This window comes from Halichoerus grypus, chromosome 8, assembly GCF_964656455.1.
Source record: "Halichoerus grypus chromosome 8, mHalGry1.hap1.1, whole genome shotgun sequence".
NCBI lineage: Eukaryota > Metazoa > Chordata > Mammalia > Carnivora > Phocidae > Halichoerus > Halichoerus grypus.
Genome location: NC_135719.1, coordinates 102,414,379 through 102,434,836, shown reverse-complemented (window position 1 = coordinate 102,434,836; position 20,458 = coordinate 102,414,379). Strand labels below are relative to the sequence as shown.

The 20,458-nt window shown below is 36.5% G+C and overlaps 1 long non-coding RNA gene across 1 annotated transcript in view; it reads right to left on the bottom strand.

The window, feature by feature from the left end:
* Positions 1–16,063: 16,063 nt before the first annotated feature.
* LOC118525744 (uncharacterized) overlaps positions 16,064–20,458 on the bottom strand; it is a 37,340-nt gene continuing 32,945 nt past the window's right edge. Inside the window, exons 4-5 of the long non-coding RNA XR_013440673.1 lie at positions 17,517–17,705; positions 16,064–17,399 (exon numbers count right to left, since the gene is read on the bottom strand). This is a non-coding gene — a long non-coding RNA (uncharacterized LOC118525744). The remainder of the gene's footprint in view (positions 17,400–17,516; positions 17,706–20,458) is intronic.

The window sequence follows — 20,458 nt, the reverse complement described above, 5'->3', positions numbered from 1 at the left end:
GGGAGGTTTGATGCTTAATTTTAGGTATCAGCTTGACTGAGTTAAGGGATGCCCAAATAGCTGATAAAACATTTCTGGGTGTCTCTGAGATGTTTTTAGAAGAGATTAGCATTTGAATTGGTAGACACAGTAAAGATTGCCCTCAACATCGCAGGTGGGCACCACCCAATTCACTGAGGACCTTCATAAACAGAACAAAAAGGCAGAGGAAGAGCAAATTTGCTCTCTTTGCTTGAGCTGAAACATAACATCTCCTGCCCTCAGATACAGCTCTTCAGGTTCTGGGGCCATAAGACTTGGACTACACTAACAGTTCCCCTGGTTCTCAGGCCTTCAAACTCTGACTGAATTACACCACAGATTTTCCTGGGTCTCCAGCTTGTGGATAGCAGATTGTGGGACTTCTCGGCCTCCATAATCATGTGAGCGAATGTCTATGATTAATCTCCTTTTACATATATCTATGTAATAAATTATTGACTATGTTTCTCTAGAGAACCCTGACTAATACATCATTACAACAAACCTAGGTTTAAAATCATCATAAAATGACAGGCACGTGGGTGGCTTAGTTGTTTGGGAATCTGATTCTTGGTTTCAGCTCAGGTTGTGATCTCAGGGTCATGAGGTCAAGACCTGCATTGGGCTTCATGCTCAGCACAGGGTCTGCTTAAGATTCTCTCTCCCTCCCCGCCACCTCACAACCCTCTATCTCTCTCTCTCTAATAAATAAATAAATCTTTTTTTAAAAAATCATCATAAAATGATTATAATTTATGCACTTGGTTAAATTCATTAGCCGTGCACACTGGGTGAGTTAGGTGGGAGAATGATGAGGAAAAACAACATTGACAACCAGAAACAATAACATAAACAAACCTTTTATTAAATTAGGAATTGTACATCCATTTGAAACCAACACTCAATGGCATTTTGAACTATGAAACACTAGAAGCATTCCAGTTAGAATCTGAAACATAGTATCACTAACATTTCTCAGTTTTATAACAGAAGTTCCTGCCAGTGGAATCTCACAAAAGGAGAAAAGTGGAGACACATTACTAATGGAAAGAAGCAATCAAAATTATTAATGCAAGCTATATGATTCCTCACTTGCTGATAAACTTAAGACAATCAAAAAAAAAAAAGAAAAGAAAAAGAAAAATAGACCTAATAACCAATTTCAGCTGGCTATCAAATAAAGTGATTAGCACTTGAATCAATAGACTGAGTAAAGAAGATTACTCTCATCAATGCAGGTGGGCATCATCCAATCCATTGAGGACCTGAATAGAACAAAAAAGTCAGAGAAAGGGTAAATTTGCCATCTACTCCCTCTCTCTTGCCCTCATATTGGGTACCCTGGGTCTTAGGCGTCAGTCTTGGTCTGGGACTTATATCATTGGCTCCCCTGATTCTCAGACTTTAAAGTTTAGACTGGAACTCCCCACCAGCTGTGGTGGGCCTCCATCTTGCCGACGAGAATCTGAGACTTCTCAGACTCCACAGTCATGTGAGTCAATTCCTCATAATAAAACTCTGTATCATTTATATTTCTCTGTATCTATATATTTCTGAACATATAGATATCCTATTGGTTGTTTCTCTGAGGAACCCTCACTAATATAGGAGGGAAACCCAAAGATGCTTTATCCCAAAGGCAATTTATTGTACTTGTTATTCTTTCCCTTAGATGCATCTTGTTTAACTTGACATACTAAGAAAGGCCTTCCTTATATTGGGTAACTTCTGTGTGCCCCTCCAAATGTATTCCCTCCTCTTTGCTCTGCTCTCTGCTCTGTTGTATCAGGTAGTCAGTGGGCTTTCATGCCTGCTGATTTCCTCTGCTTCAGCTAATAGGAAGCCCTAGCAAATTATCTAAAAGAGAAAAGTGAGTGAAGTCAGGGTGTTTATTCTCCAGGATCCTTCCCCTTCAAGGCTGCCCCAGACTGTGTCCCTAAACAAAGGTCAATGCTCATTTCCAAAGGCCTTGTCTACAAGATTAACTCTCCTTCTAGGTTCCAATAAGCTCTCTCTTCTTTTGTCCCTTTGGCTAAGTGCTGACAACAGCTTCACTGCTGCCTGGCCCTAGTTCCCAGTTTACTCCCATGGTTCCTCTATTACTCTACCGCTCCCCTTTAATTAGTCCCTTTGTAAATCAAAAACCCTAAATTCTGTGTCATCTGTTGAGATCTTGAATGATACAGAGTTGGAGTAATGAAGACATTTTAATTATGTTACAATTTTATTAACTTAATATTTTAAAATGTTCTTGAACTTTAAAGATATTTTTGTCAAGATATATTAGAACTGCAGATTAAACTCATTTAATTTATGAAGAATATCCACAATACAACCGAATTAGCAAAGCTAATTCTCATTTTAAAGCCAAATATCCAAGTCTTGGTCACATAAAATCTGATTTCATTTATCAATTTGCAGAAATGTGTTATATGTTTCAAGATATATTATTAAAAATACTAAGAAACTAATAGTGACACACATCTTGAAAGATAGGTTGGCAAATCCTGTGCATTCAAGATTGAAATGTTATACATCTGATAAAATGAGTTTATTCATTTCATTATAAATTATAAAAATTAAATAATATACCAATATACTATCATATATGATATATACAACATACATTATTTAATTTGAAATAAGGCTATGCAATGTATGTAGCCAAAATTAGTCATTTACGAAGCAAGGAACATGATAAAATATATAATATTCCTTTGATAAACTTGTATGGGTACATATATTTTTGGCTTTTAGAATGACTAAATAAGAATCAAGAATAAAAAATCAGGAACAAATCCATTTAGTTTGTTACAATCATAATCAAATTTTCTCATTATTTAATGAAAGAAACAATGATCTATTGCTAAAGCTAATAGATCCGATAGCCAGAATACAATTTAATTTTTGCAAATTAGAGGTAAAAGAAATTAAATCTTTTATTATTGTGAATAAGATAACAGTTGGCTATGACTGGAGATATAGCTTTTGATATGATTTAATAAAATAGGTTTTAATTTCCTTATTAAACAGAAACTACAAATCAGAAATCTCTCTCTCTCTCTCTCTCTCTCACACACACACACACACATTTTATATTAAGAACTTTTACCTTGAGAAATTTGTGGTACAACATCCCAGATGCATTTACATTGATTCTATAGTTTAAAAGTGCTTTCATTATGAGGAAGAGTACTGAGAATAGCTTATAAAAATTGCTTATGTTTAAATACCTAGGGTCAGAGAGGATCGAAGATGTTGGTAGCATTCAGTAATTTTTTTTATGCTTTTTCTTGTGCTCACAGAACTCTCCCTTAAGTATGATGAATTCCTTACTAGTAGCCAGGGGTTGGAAGAGGTGAGGTTATTAAAGGAAATTTGTCATACAGACCACCCCATTCTACCATATATTAGATTCATTACATTGTATAAGAGGTCAAATGTTCCCCTGCAATGAACATGTTTTGTATGCTTCACATACTTCACTCTTAAAAGACATATTTATGATAGAAGTAGACAGTAAGCCCTATGGGTTTGGGGCGCATTAATTAAATCATTAAAAGTGGTCAATTTTTTGTATCAAGTTTTTATTTAAATTCTAGTTAGTTGACATACAGTGCGATATTGGTTTCGGTAGGATTTAGTGATTCGTCACTTACATATAACACCTGGTGCTCATCACAACAAGTGCCCTCCTTAATACTGATCACCCATCTAGCCCATTCCCCACTCACCTCCCTCTATCAACCCTCAGTTTGTTCTCTATAGCTAAGAGTCTCTTATGGTTTTCCTAAAAGTAGTCCCTTTTGTTTGATGTCCTAAAGACTGTCAAACAATAGATTTTTATGGTTATGTAAACTCAAAGATCTAAAAGTTCATTTTATTAAAACTGTCTTGACATATTACATTTGAAATGTGTGTAATAAAGGATTTAACCCTAACCAAAGAGAGGTCCGGCCTCCACCTTCAGCTATTAGTCAGTAGAAGTTCATCTCCAGACCCTTAGAATGTCCTCCCTGATAGAAGTATCTTTATTTACTTGGAGATCTATGGGACTAGACATCTAACAATGTGAATTATGATGAGGACTTTGGGCCATACGGTATCCACTCTGACTCCAAGGAGCTTGAGATTAAAGGTTAGCCATGTGGGAAGTCAAACATGGAGCTTCAGTAAAAATTGGACACTACAGTTTAGATGAGCTAACCTGGTTGGCAACATTCTGCTTATACTATTGCATGTTGATGCCAGGAGGGTAATGTATCCTAAAGAAAATGAAAGCTTTGTGTTTGGAACCCTCCCTGACTCTGCCCTATCTATCTCTTCTCTTGGCTGATTTTATTTTATTTTATTTTTTAAAAGATTTTATTTATTTATTTGACCGAGAGAGAGCACAAGCAGGGGGAGTGGCCGAGGGAGAAGCAGGCTCCCTGCTGAGCAGGGAGCCCAATGCAGGGCTCGATTTCAGGACCCTGAGATCATGACGCGAACCAAAGGCAGATGCTTAACCGACTGAGGCACCCAGGTGCCCCATCTTGGCTGATTTTAATCTATATTCTTTCCTGGAATAAATCATACTGTGTGTATAGTTTTCAGTAAGTTCTGTGGGTCCTTCTAGCAGTTTAGTAAACCTAAAGGTGATCTTGGGAAACCCCAAACTTGTGATTGGTATTAGAAGTAAGGACAGTCTTATGGACTATGCTTCCTAGCTTCACAGAAAATATCACACATATCCCTCCTTACAAGTACTCCCTTTAATGACATTGTGCTATAGGACATTCAATGCATGGAAATTCATGCCTAACATAGATCCTTAACATGATGTTAAGAAAGTAATAATGAGGGGCGCCTGGTGGCTCAGTCAGTTAAGTGTCCAACTCTTGATTTCAGCTCAGGTCCTAATCTCAGGGTTGTGAGATAGAGCCCCATGTTGGGTTCCATGCTGGCTGTGAAGCCTGCTTAAGATTCTCTCTCTCCCTGCCCCTCCCCTAGCCCCTCTCCTTCTCTTTAAAAAAAAAAAAAAAAAAGTAATCTTGAGCTGTCCAGCTACCAAGAGATCATAGGAGGTAAAAAAGATTCTCTGAGTGTTGTTCCCAAAGGTACCAGTTCCTGGAGGAAAGAGGAAACACTGGGTCAGAGAGGATCCTTCTGGCACCTGCTACTGTCATTTGTGTGCTGGTATTTATTGACTGGGGCATCCCCCCGGCGGGGGACAACAAGCTGGAGAGACATGATAGGCTGGAGGAGCCTGTTGATGTCCATCACTCCAACGGGTAAAACAATGAACATCTGGGGAAAAGGCTAAAGATTTCTGGGCTACGAAATATTGCTTCACGGGTGAAAGCTTGACCCTCTAGCAAGCCTGGGCTTGGAAGAATTCTAGAAACTCACAGACAGTGTCTAGAAACACACTCACAGACACGAGGTTATTGCCTAACATTAGGTTTTTAATAGAAGACGTGGTCTACTAAAAGAGCCCTGTAGTTCTATTTTGTAATTGGATTTCATATAAAATTAAAAATGCATTCATCTGGAAAATAATTTCCTCCTAAGAATTACAAAGTACTTAACACCTTATAATTAAGCTGAAGTTTAAAATTTATATATATATATATACACATATATGAATATACAAATGTTTAAAAATAATTCTAATAATTAGTAATAATATTTAAGTAACAATATGAGCTGTAATTTACATTTGGCAGAGTGGCTTAAAAGTCTAGGTAAATCAATATAAGGCTTAACTAAAAAAAAGTGAACTAAGTTCCTTTGAATTACCTCACTCACTTGTGTGACAGATTGTAAACATGTAGTGCGGTCTTTGGTGGATCCTGTTTAACTGTTTCTTCAATGACTGGTTTTTAGTAAGAAGCAATTTACTTTGGGCTTAATGGGGGAATCAAATGCTATGTCAACAATAAGAGATAGGGCTTTACCACTGTAAGAGAAGTTAAGGAAATAATGGGAGAAACATTTATTAAAATATGCTAATTTTAAATATGTAATATTAACTCAGGCAATGCATATTTAACCAGTTCATTGTTTATGTTTTGTTTTTTAAGAGTTTATTTATTTATTTGAGAGAGAATGAGAGAGAGAGAGAGAGCACAAGAAGGGGGAACAGCAGAGAGAGAGGGAGAAGCAGGCTTCCCACTGAGCAGGTAGGCCGATGCGGGGCTCCATCCCAGGACCCTGGGATCATGACCGGAGCCGAAAGACGCTTAACTGACTGAGCCACCCAGGCGCCCCTAACCAATTCATTGTTTAAAAATCCCATGACAGGGGCGCCTGGGTGGCTCAGTCATTAAGTGTCTGCCTTTGGCTCAGGTCATGATCCCAGGGCCCTGGGATCGAGCCCCACATGGGGCTCCCTGCTCAGCGGGAAGCCTGCTTCTCCCTCTCGCACTCCCCCTGCTTGTGTTCCAGCTCTCGCTGTCTCTGTCTCTGTCAAATAAATAAAATCTTAAAAAAAAAAAAAATCCCATGACAGTGTATTTCTGAGTATTGTTTCTATATAGTAAAGTATTTTTGTTCCTAACAAACTGCAAAAATGCGGAAGCATACAGATGAAAGTCATCTATCAACTTATTACCGAAGAATCCCCAGTACCAAGGCTGAGGGGGAAAAAATTAGGCACTGAATGTGGTACTCAAAGAACCATTAGGAGAGAAAGAACTGAAAATACAATACATTGCAATAGCATAAATGCATAGCAATAATTGATCTCTGATTGCAAGTGCATTCCATAGGCTTCACACACACACACACACACACACACACACACACACATGCTGTTCATAATGACTTGATCAAACTGGTAAATTATATGAAGTACTATTTTGTGGCACAATCTGACTCTACCACTCTCCAGTGGCAGGAAGAAGGCTGAGGAATTTGCATTTGCAATTTTGGGAGCTTTCAGGGGAAATGATCTTTGTCTTTTGATAAAATCAAGAACTGTATAAATTCCTATGATACGAGGGATTACAGCTATCTTTCTTGGACTTCTGGAAGTTGACGTTTTAATTGCAAGGTCATAACCGGGCATAATACATGTTTCTGAATGGGCATAGTAGATTTTTGCAATGTTCTCATACTTAGAGATATAAGGCCATGAATGACAGCAGAATGACAAAGGTGGCTAAGGAATAGCTCACCAAAAACCTTCAAGGCAATCAGCTAGTGAAGAAATGTGATCCAATATTTCCCCTGGGCTCTTAAATCATTGCATTTCGGCAGAGATTGGGGAGAGAGGGAAAGAAGGACGCAGAAAAAAGAACAATAATACAAAGACCAGAAATAATGAGCTATAGGCATTTTAAGTGATTTTAAATAACTCCCTTTTATCAAATTTCACCTGTGTATGCAAAGCAGTGTTGTCTCACATAACAGTTGAGAAGTAACCGTTTGTTATTGATGGTCATTCAGGCTCTTTCCGAGGGAGGCAAATCTGAGCACTTCTCAATGCTGCCTTATCTCTCTGAAGCAGCAACCCTGAGAACATAGGCACTCTGTCTGTGTTATAGACTCTGATCTTAGCAGCTGAGGAGCAGCAGGTGATAGACTTCTAACCTCTGGGGAGGTGGAACAATCAGACAGCAAAGCAATAAATACTCGGCACAAATAACTCATTGCATCATCACTGTTTACCTACCTAGAGCTCTTTGGAAATTATGCATTGTATCAGTTTCAAATCATACACCTTAAGTTGCCTGATGTGTGAGGCTGTTGTGGTGTTTGGCTGGTAGCCGGAATTTCAGTGGGTTAGAGATTCCCAGTGTTTTATGAATATTGTGCCTTTGATGCTTGTTTCATTTCATTATGATGGACAATGCTCACATTATTTAATGCAGTTTAAACTATTGGCCCCTGTGTGGGGAAGCGTGATGTTCGAGTGAACATTTTTGTACAAGTAAACAGAAGAACTGAAAAAGAATTTTGGTTTTAAATTGCATATTATTATTTGTTCAGTTGTTATTGTTGCTTTAATGAGCTGTTTTGTTTTTGTCTTTGCTTTTTGCCTATTATTTGTTCTGTCTGATGAAAAGAGGAGCAGGTGGTTTTTCTTCTTCACACTTAAGTAGCCTGATAAAGCATCCAAGCTGGAAGAGGGAGGGAATATAGAATCCCCTGGGACTGAGCAGTGGGTCTGTATAATTATTTTAGGTACTCATTTTACTGATGTTTGTGACATATAAATATACTGAATGTTTTTTAAAGGGATACAGATTGCTATGTGTGATATAAAAATTCTGCTTTCTAGGTCATGAAATATTGATGAATTGAGATAGAGAATAATTGTTAACTATGAGCTGGTGATTGTGAGTAAAGGGTTTTTTAGTATGTTAGGACTGGTGTGTCAAGCCTTTCCCCAGCTGAGTGTACATATCTCACTGGCTTCCCTCCACACACTAGCTCTGTGAACTTGGGCAAGTTCCATAATCTTTATGTTATCTCCCAGTTTCCTCATATGAAAAAGAAGCAAAAAGAGATTAAACAGGACTTTCGTGAGGAGTAAATGAGATAACCCACGTTAACAGTCTAGAATCATACCTGAGACATGGGGAATGCTTAAAAAATTCTAGCTATTATTACCTCCATCCAAATTCCCTTCCCCAAGTCACCAAATAAGAAACTGATTTAGCTAAATTATAAATCCAGTCATTCTAATTCTTGGGATTTAGTCACTGGAAAATGTTCATTTTGTTCACTAAAGTCTTTTTTGTTATGCTGTTCATAAAATTTGGGTATAACACCTAGAATTCTATGTTACTTCAAGTTTTCAATGACAATCATTCAGGTTTCAGGGAGTATAACATGATGTTCATGAGAGAATAAATTTTGTGTTCAAATTGGGAAACATTTGGCATATGAAGAGATTTTTTTTTTTAAGTTTTATTTATTTATTTGACAGAGAGAGACACAGTGAGAGAGGGAACACAAGCACGGGGAGTGGGAGAGGGAGAAGCAGGCTTCCCGCCAAGCAGGGAACCTGATGCAGGGCTCGATCCCAGGACCCTGGGATCATGACCTAAGCCAAAGGCAGACCCTTAACAACTGAGCCACCCAGGCGCCCCGGGATTTTTTGAGGTCTTTTGTAATATTAGCACACATTGCCTATTTCAGCTTTAATTAAAATTTCAAAAATGTAATTTTCTTAGAAGTAGTCTTCTTAATGTCCACTCCAGATAACATCATTTTTTATAAATGAAACTCTTGGGTTTGGAGGGTAGCAGAATATGCCACCCCAAAATACACCACACTGGTGTAATATCTGTTGTTTAATCCACCCGGTCTAGGGTATTTTATTATAACAGCCTAAACTGACAGATACTCCTCAACTCCCCATTTGCATTCCCTTCAGTCTTAAATAGTGCCTCTGTTGGTCCAGATGGCCAAACTCTGGATGACTCAAACCTTCATCCATGACGGTTCTGTAGCCCTGGTTACAGTATCTTCTCTCAGGCCATGGCTGATGTATGGAGCTCTACCTTTTCCTGATGTTCAGATCAATTAGCCTTATCAGTATGGGAATTCTCATCTGGCCCCTTGAAGAAAAAAACTGCCTGAGAAGAAGCCATAGCCTAAGTTCCTTAGCATTTTTGTAGGGTCCTGGGGTCAATGCATTTTATCTTTATCAGTCAGAACTTCTACACCCTGTTTGAGCTCTAGGATTGTTCACCTTAAAGCTCCCAGCGTATTGAGTTTCCCCCACAGAAGTGCAACTTAGTATTTAGCAACATACTCAAGGGGAACCTGTGTGTGGTCCTGGAGCCCCTCCTCCATGGAGGCAAATGGGGCTCAGTCTTCCTGGGGGGTCTTCTAAGAAATAATGTGGGATGTTCCTCAGAATCCTCCCTTAGGAGAGAAGGAGTGGAGAAATGTTTTTCCTGGCTCTCCATCTTCCACTGATTGAGGATGACCCAACATGAGTTACGGACTTCAGAGAAAAGCTAGGGATGGGGGGCAGTAATTTGAGATGGGAAATCTGCTAAATGAATGGAAACTGAATAACACAGCTGAAGCTGAAATTGAAGACAGGCCCAGAGCATGAGATATAGAGCCTCAATAGCATCTGCTACATAAGTGATTTCAAATTCTAAGGGGACTATTTTTTACTCTCCACCCAGAGACCAAGTCATAACTTTAAAAGTTTTTGCATTATCTTATTGTGCCATTCGGAAGATTGTTTTTCAATTTCTTCATTTCATTGAAGGTTTAGCACTTTGTGGATCCCAGCTTTACATGGCAGACCTAGCTGCATTTCCACTACCATCATCCCTACTTCATCTGTTCTGATGTGGACACTGGAACCAAGCTACTAAATAAAGTTCCTTTGTTCCCTGACAGTAAAGCTGCAACGTTGGCCTATAAATTTACCACTCTAATATTTCATCCCATCATCAATCTGAACCATAGAGGTTTTCTTTACTGAAAGTTCAGCTATACATATACAAGATTTGTTTCACAGTATTTTTATCCAGTATTTTAGGTGTTTTATAATACGAAGATATTCAATACATCTAGTCCAACACATTAGCAAAATGGAAAACCCTGGTCTTCTTGCTTGATGGTAGTATGGAAATTGTCTGAGGAAAGACATACCAGTCTGTCATTAAATTCTAATCACTCTTCAGTGATGGGGAAGGCATTTTGGATACAAAAATCCTAATACTACCTATGAAATAAAATTTTGGTTCAGGGGAAAGTTGAGAGGGGATGGACAAAAGCTGTTTTGGCTGCAAAGTATTTCCCTAATGTTTAGCCTAAAATTGAAACCATACTTAATTTCAAGCTAAATGAAGTAGAGCATTGCAGTGATCATCTAAATAATTCATATCAAAATAAGACCGAAGTATGTTTTATATATATTATGTATCTATTTCAGAATATTACCTATTTTTAGGAAGTAATGGCACAGGGAAAAAAATTGTTTCATCACCCTAAATTTCTACAATTTATTCTATAGTCATATTTTTATAGTTATAGTCTCTAGTTATAAAGTTATAGTCAATATAATCACAGTCTATAGTTATATTTTATTTCCTTCTATCAGGATATAAGTTAAAGAAGCACTTACTTGGGGCGCCTGGGTGGCTCAGTTGGTTAAGCGACTGCCTTCAGCTCAGGTCATGATCCTGGAGTCCCTGGATCGAGTCCCGCATCAGGCTCCCTGCTCGGCAGGGAGTCTGCTTCTCCCTCTGACCCTCCCCCCTGTCATGTACTCACTCTCTCTCATTCTCTCTCTCTCAAATAAATAAATAAAATCTTAAAAAAAAAAAAAAAAAAGAAGCACTTACTTTTCTCCACTTCATTTTATACTTGCCCAGGGTTTTTAGCCAAGTTTCTATCTTCTCCTTTTCCTTCTGTAGCTAAGGAAGCTTAGATCTCTTTACTAGGTTTGAGAGATTATCTTTTTTTTTTTTTTTTTTTTAAAGGTTTTATTTATTTGACAGAGCGAAAGACAGCCAGAGAGGGAACACAAGCAGGGGGAGTGGGAGAGGGAGAAGCAGGCTTCCTGCGGAGCAGGGAGCCTGATGTGGGGCTCGATCCCAGGACTCTGGGATCATGACCTGAGCCGAAGGCAGACGCTTAACGACTGAGCCACCCAGGTGCCCCTTGAGAGGTTATCTTATCTAAATTGTTAATCACAGTTGGGGCTATCCTTTGAAGAAATGCATACCTTTGACCCTATAAATTGATGCAAATCCACTTTTCAAGATTTTTCTAGTTCTTCCTGCTTCTAAAGAAGTCCTAAAGTTCAAAAATGACCAGTGGTTCCCAAAACTGGCCACGCATTATCAGCCCAGGAAAGCTTTTAAAAAATGAAAAGAATCCCCTCCCCTGACAGGAATTAGCATTTACAAGGAAGAAGATCAAGTACTGATAATTTTAACAACCTTTCCAGGTGATACATCTAATTTCTGGTTAGTCCTAATCCTCAGATTAGCAGTGAGAATTACTGAATTAGAGCAGGTAACCTATTGTCCCTCAAGGATTTAGACTAAATCAGGTAGGTATTCTAAAATTAGAGGTTTTCTATGGACTTAAAATGTCCTGGTATAAAGTATTCTTGAATGAGCAAGGGAACCGTAGCATAGAGGAAAGGAATCAAAATTATTGTCAAAAAAGAGTCCAACCACTAAAGAAAATTGTTTAGAAGAAAACGATTATGGCCATTTTTAGACAGAATAGTTAATTGGCTGCTTTGTTTATCTCTATAGTGGTGAGACTTTAAGATAATCATTTTAATTATATAAAAACATAAGGAAATACCCCCTGCCCTGAGCAAAAAATTCAGGTCATTTTTATATTTCTGGTCATTTTTATATGATCAAACTGGATTTATATGTGAACACAACATATGCATTTTTAGAATTAACAGGTTTCATTTTTTTTCCTTCAGTTTTAATTGAGGTATAATCAATATACATCAACTATACATATTTATAGTTAAAATTTATTTTTTAATTATGTTTTTAATTTTAATTCCAGAATAGTTAACATACAGTGCGGTATTAGTTTCAGGTATACAATGTAATGACTCAACAATTCTATACATTGCTCATTGCTCAGTGATCATCACAATAGGTATACTCTTTAATCCCCATCACCTATTTCACCAATCCCCCCACCCACCTCTCCTCTGGTAACCATCAGTTTGTTCTTTATAGGTAAGAGTCTATTTTTTTGGTTTGTTTCTTTTTTTCTTTGTTGGCTTGTTTCTTTTATTTTTTAAGATTTTTTATTTATTTATTTGACAGAGAGAGAGAGAGACAGCGAGAGAGGGAATACAAGCAGGGGGTAGTGGGAGAGGGAGAAGCAGGCTTCCTGCCGAGCAGGGAGCCCGATGTGGGGCTCCATCCCAGGACCCTGGGATCATGACCTGAGCCGAAGGCAGACGCTTAATGACTGAGCCACCCAGGCACCCCTGTTGGCTTGTTTCTTAAATTCTACATATGAGTGAAATCATATAGTATTTGTCTTTCTCTGACTGACTTATTTTGCTTAGCATTATACTCTCTAGCTCATCCACGTTGTTGCAAATGGCAAGGTTTCATTCTTTTTTACGGCTGAATAATATTCCAGTGAGTATATGTATCACTTCTTCTTTATCCATTCATCTATCAGTGGACACTTGGGCTGTTTCCATAATTTGGCTATTGTAAATAATGCTGCAATAACTATAAGCATACATGTATCCCTTTGAATTAGTGTTTTTGTATTTGGGGGGTAAATACCCTGTAGTGTAATTACTGGATCATAGGTATAGTTCTATTTTTAACTTTTTGAGGATCCTCCATACTGTTTTCCACAGTGGCTATACCAGTTTGCATTCTCACCAACAGTGCACAAGGGTTCCTTTTTCTGCACATTCTTGCCAACACCTGGTGTTTCTCATGTTGATTTTGGCCATTCTGATAGGTGTGAGGTGATATCTCATTGTAGTTGTGATTTGCATTTCCCTGATGATGAGTGATGTTGAGCATCTTTTCATATGTCTGTTGGCCATCTCTGCGTCTTTGAAGAAATTTCTATTCATGTCTTCTGCCCATTTTTTAATTGGCTTATTTGTTTTTTGGGTGTTGAGTTCTGTAAGTTCTACATATATTTTGGATACTAACACTTTATTGGATATATCATTTGCAAATATTTTCTCTCATTCCATGGGTTGCCTTTTAGTTTTGTTGATTGTTTCCTTCACTGTGCAGAAGCTTTTTATTTTGATGTGGTCCCAGTAGTTTATTTTTGGTTTTGTTTCCCTTGCCTCAGGAGACATACCTAGAAAAATGTTGCTATGGCTGATGTCAGAAAAATTACTGTCTGTGCTCTCTTCTAAGGTTTTATGGTTTCAGGTCTCACATTTAGGTCTTTCATCCATTTTGCGTTTATTTTTATGTAGGGTGTAATAAAGTAGTCTGGTTTCATTCTTTTGCATGTAGCTGTTTAGATTTCCCAACACCATTTGTTGAAGAGACTGTCTTTTTCCCATTGTATCATCTTTACTTTCTTGTTAAAGATTAATTGACCGTATAATTGTGGGTTTATTTCTGGGTTTTCTATTCTGTACCATTGTTCTATATGTCTATTTTTATGCCAGTGCCAGACTGTTTTGATTACTACAGCTTTGTAATATAACTTGAAATCTGGAATTGTGATCCCTCCTGGTTTATTTTCCTTTTTCAAGATTGCTTTGACTATTCAGGGTCTTTTGTGGTTCCATACAAATTGTAGGGCTGTTTCTTTTAGCTCTGTGAAAAATGCTGTTGGTATCTTGATAAGGATTGCATCAAATGTGTAGATTGCTTTGGGTACTATAGACATTTTAACAATATTTGTTCTTTCAATCCACAAGCATGGAATGTCTTTCCATTTCTTTGTGTTGTCTTCAATTTCTTTCATCAATGTTTTATAGTTTTTAGAGTCTTACACCTCACAGGTCTTTCACCTCTTAGGTTAAGTTTATCCCTAGATATTTTATTGTTTTTGGTGCAATTGTAAATGGGATTGCTCTCTTAATTTCACTTTCTGCTGCTTCATTATTAGTGAAATTATTAGTGAAATCTGTTGCATAGGAATGGTTGAAATCTGTTGCATAGGTGTCTTGATTTTGTATTCTAGTAGTTTTTTGGTGGAGTCTTTAGGGTTTTCTATATATAGTAAAATTTGATCTTTTTAAAAATTGAGATATATTTGGCATACATTATGTAAGTTTAAGGTATATAACATACTGATTTGATACATTTATACTGAAATATGATTCCCTAATGGAAGCTCTAGTAAATGTGGATTAGACCACTCTAAACCAGGAAATCTCACTTAAACATGTGCCTTAATAAGTTTGGAAGGGGGACAGTAGAGAAAAGGCCAATATATTAGCACTATTAATGCCTCAGAGTATTAATTTAATAACTATAGAAATTTAAGAACATCCATGTTGGGTTGCTATGAGAAAATTTGGGGGAAAGCAATGCAGGTAAATGTGGAAGGGCTGAAAAAAATTGGATTTTAGAAGATTTAGAAAAACATAGAATTTTAAAATGGTCAGTAAGCTTTTCTCCTTTCCTAGTAAAGGGCTAAAGGGAAAAAAAATGGGTAATTCTCAGAAGTTCCTCACCATTTGGTTATATAAACTATGTTATTTACAAAATTGCAGAGTAGTTCAATTTACAAAGTAATTTAGTAATTACACAGTATTGTAACATTTCCTTACGTCTTGTTGTAATTTACAAAGTATTATAATTTACAAAGTATTGTAACATTTCCTTACTTCCCATGTTGGCATCATAAGATTATTTTGAGCTAGGAATATTCAAAATTAAAAATATGGCATTAATTATAGGTTCACATAACCATTGATATTATGTTTCAATCTTACCTAGACACACTTTAGAAATAAAATGTTATTTTCATTCAAACAAACTGCGCTGATTGGTTCATAAGGGGAAAAAAAAATCCCTTCCTCTGCTTAATTATTTGATAATCACTACAATTATTCCCTATTAAATCTTAAGAAGGCTCTATAATGTGATTGATCCATTCTAACTAAACTTTTCATGTAGCAAATATTCAACATATTTCATGCCATTAAATTTATTATCTTTCATTTTTCTTTATATTCCATGAAATCATTTCAGCTGTATTCCTTTTCCCCAACATATTTTTCTCATTAACAAATAGCCATATGGATGGGTGCCTGGATGGTTCAGTCGGCTCAGTGTCCAACTCTTGGTTTCAGCTCAGGTCATGATCTCAGGGTCTTGAGGTCAAGCCCCAGGTAAGGCTCTGTACTCAGTGGGGAGTCTGCTTATGAGTCTCTCTCTCTCCTCTCTTTGCCCCCCCTTCTCTCTCTCTTTAAAATAAATAAATAAATCTTTAAAAAAATAGCCATATGGAAATCCAAACAATATTTAAAAATATAGGGAAGAACATTCAATACATAAATACAAGGAATAATGTTAAAACCACCCAAAATTTCACAAGACAAAAGCAAAGTTTTTAATGATTTTTCTATATATATGAATATATATAAACTCTGTCCAGAGCCAAACTACTTTCAAATAACTTGACCTTAGTACGAAGTCTAGCTAAAAATGTCATGTCTTCTTTACAGTAATTTTCTTCTTATAGGTCTTTTGAATTTTCCTTTAAATGTCATTACAATTCTAAATATCAAATATAATTTAGTATATTTGAACCTCTACTGGGATGCAAGGGAGTGTCTATTTTCTAGTCCAGAAGTCTTTTGACCTTCACAGATGCAGAGACAGAAGAGGAGTGCCTCTGTACTTTACAAACTCTACCTACAGAAAACATGTCTAAACCATGCCGGGGCAATGGTGGGGAGGACCAGGCAATAGAATCAGTGTCCTCATCTCCACTGCTCATCTCCCTCTACTCCTGCCTATCTCTAAATTTCAGTCTCTTGGAGCATCTTTAATGACTTTGAGAGCAAATACATTTGTAGGCTGCAAATTTGAAGCTTATAGTTAGCAAGCATTTTCCTGAAAGACACCACAGTGAAACAATCTTCATTTTCTTTAACTATATTTGAATGATTATTTCAAAATCAAAAAAAAAAAAAAGAAAGAAAGAAACTTTCTGTTTTGTTCTCTAATCATAACGTGAAGATTTGGCCAATTTTTCCCTAAGGATGTTTATTTTCTTAGGAAAATAAAATTAAAGGGTCTTTCTTTTTGGCTATACACATAAAATCTGTTATTTAATTTATGTTGAATTTAACGAGGAATTAGCCAATGTATTATAATACAGTCTGCTGTTAATGGGGAATGGCAATTCTGTTTAATGATTATTACATAGCTTTATTGCCAAAATGCATCATTAATACACATTACTAAATTGGCATGGAATCTGAAACACAAACTGCATTAATCGTTTCCTTTTCATCTTCCCCATATCTTCCTTCTGCACCATTGCAAACAGGTGACACCTACAGAGAGCTGGTTGCAATGTCACTAACTCTTTTGAAGCAGATGTCCACCACAGCTTCGTAAGCACAGTACCACTCAGATTCACTCACATATCATATTCTAGAAATTAATCACAGAGGATGGGAAAGCAGATTATGTGGCGTTTTTTTCCTCTGGAAAATTTAAGTTCAAAAAGAGAGCTCTTGCCAACATCATGCATCGCCCTCCCAAACTAAGAGGGAAGGCTAATAACTAAATATAGTTTTGTAAGTGAGTTGATTCTGCCCTGCAGCATAACTGCTTGCAAGTAGCAGGAAACTATTTCCAAAATATGAGAGTCGGGACAAAATGGAGTTGAAATACTCATTTCTTTCTTCTTGTTCTTGCATTATTGGTGCTCTGTTAGAATTCTCAGTATTTTTTTTTCCCAGTGCTGTCATATGTCTATAAAATGAAAGCAAATGTGATTCAATCATAATAGAATAAGCACAACGACAGAGGGTAGGTAAAATGATATATCAGGAATGACACGGAAATGTGATTTAAAGAGAAAAAACTTACTTGCTTTTAAGCCATCATTGCAGAATGTGTTAGTGAATGACAGCTTTCCAGTATTTTCCATGGCTCCCTTTACCAACTTCGTCTGAGCTCTCCAACACTCCCAGCAGTTCCTTCCAGTGTTATTGTTACTTAGTGTGTTTCTTTATTATGGGACAGAGGGTTGAGTATACACCATTCTTTACTTTTCCCCTAAGATATAAAAATGCAATGATAAAGTTGTCTTATCATTGTTTTAAGCAAATAATATATGTAAAAGTTGAGAAACATTTTCTTTGAGGATCTGGACCTGAAATCTTAGGACAAAAAAAAGCAGTTTAAAACTGCTGGATAATGGTAAATTATGAGATATCTATATTTCTCTCCCTTTTTGTCTCTCTCTCTCCCTCTCTCTCTGTCTCTGTGTGTGTGATGTATAAAATTGTTTATAACTTTGCTTTCTTTTCATTTCCATATTTCCATTAAAATGAAGCAATATTTTCCCAGAAGACTCTATAGTTTGCTAGGAACTCATAAAATTAGAGACTAGAAGAACTGAAAAAGAAATGAGGAGAACCACATTTAGCTCCTCTTTATTGCCTATAACAGCATCACATAATACCAGTGATGAAACAGCAGTTCTCATTTCAATCTTTTGAAGTCCTGTATGTGTACTGTATCTCAGCACTGGCAATCATAGTTGTGTTTGCTAAAGATTCATTATGTTCTTTTGAGTAAATAAATACTATAATTTGACCTAAAATGTTACTTTACTTGTATTCAACTCTTATTGTCTCTAGTGATGTTCTATAGCAAAATGGAAAGCATATCTCTGGGTTTACTGATGCCCTAATGATAGTATAAAAAATACTAGGTATATCTGGACATGAAGTATAGCTCAGCAATTATTATTGTATTTCAGATTACAGTACACCTTTTTGTATATAGGGCAACACATAAATGTTGTGAAGATTTTTATACATGGGTAACCGGATTAATTGCCATTTTAGACATTTCTATCTATCTAAAAATAACTAAAATTTGTCTCCTGAATGATAGCAACTAACTACTATAAAATAAAGGAGAACATGTGGCGCCTGGGTGGCTCAGTCATTAAGCGTCTGCCTTTGGCTCAGGTCATGATCCCAGGGTCCTGGGATCAAGCCCTGCATCGGGCTCCCTGCTCAGCCAGGAGCCTGCTTCTCCCGCTCCCACTCCCCCTGCTTGTTTTCCCTATCTTGTTTTGTCTCTCTCTGTCAAATAAATAAATAAAATATTTTAAAAAAATAAAAATAAAAAAATAAAACAAAGGAGAACAATTAAAACACCCCTTAAGATTAATAAAGTAGATAAATGAGTTTGATACAGATACATAGATACATAGATAATGATAGATAGATAGATAGATAGATAGATAGATAGAAAGATGATAGATAGAATCTATATATGTTTCTAATTTAGTCTCTTAACTTGGTCACTCTACAATTACTTTATAACTTTCTACCCAGGCTTAAGTAATTGACCAATATATTGAGATGAAATGCAATCCACTGATCAGATACCTCTTACCTGCCCATGTCTGCTTTGTTTCTGAGTGGTACCCTTAGAGTGAGATCTTGCCTTGACTCCAGGAACTACATACTGTCTTGAAAGTACAAATTTCCATGAATGAGTATCCCAGTGCCCGCTGCAAATCTCTCTTGCTTTAACATATGTGTTTCTGTTGTCAGGTCCTGCTGTGCTTTTCTATGTCCATTTTAGAGACATGTTTATTGCCTACTGATTGATTTGATGAACTCTAACAGCTGAGATTCTACCCAGAGCTAATGGTTCTCTTCCCCTAGAGAAAAGCTCCAGACTTCTGTGTGATATTCATATTACCTTCATTAATTAACTACCCTGGAGATGGTAAAAATTCTGTCTAGACAAGTTTTTGGAGATTTCTATTCTATAGCTCTTATTTAGTTGCTGACTGAGGCTAAATTCTGTTTAACTATGACCACACTTGTCATTACAGTCTTTTATCTTACAAAGATGTTTGCCAAAACAGACAAATGATAACAAATGTTTATGTTAGCCCTTTTGTTTTAAAGATAATTTATTATGGAAAAGGAGATTTTTTAGAAGTATAATCCCATTGCAGAAACCCTTTCTATATTGCAGTGTTTTGTGTCCACATTGTACTTCCCCAATTTAAATACAAACACTTTAAGAAAGAGACCATAGTAGATGAATATGAAAAAACACATATGTTTTGGTTTGAGTCCTGTGGAAATGCAGATTCCAGACCACATAAGAAGGCACTTTTTAATGGCTAGAGCTACTCCAAATGGAATAAGATAATTCAAGAACAAGTGGGTGAACTTGGAGATATTAAAATATAGAGTAGCCAATTACTAAATGGTAATGCTATATGTGAGTCTTAAAATATTAGAGCTAGAATAGGATATGATCTCTAAGATAATTCTGAATTTGATGATTATATAATATTGTGGAATGGTAAAAGTGTAACCAAGTTTATAAACCCAGCTTTTTCCACATGCCATAGTCCCTTGCTCAATCTGCTAAGTTTTCCTGATCTTCTACACTCTCATGTGCAAAAATAATGCTTTCTTTCAGGGCTATGGTAAGGACGAAAGAGTTTGTAAACTTCTCAGATACTTTATTTGTAGGCAACATTATAATTTCATTATAATTGTTATTAAAATGATGTTTGAAGATGTTTAAGGGCCACCTAATTCAAATACTCCCTTAAGTGCTTAAATTTTCTTTATAGCATTACCGCCAGATGGTTATGTAATTCAGTAGTTGTAAAATTTTAAACCATAGATTTTTTTTCCTTTTTAATCTTACAAAGGCTGGATACATAAAATATATAAATGTGGAATTGTTTTTACTGAATTAGGGATGGAGGTCTCTTGTCCTACTAATTTGCCTCCTTGGTTCTGTAATATCTTCTAAACTTG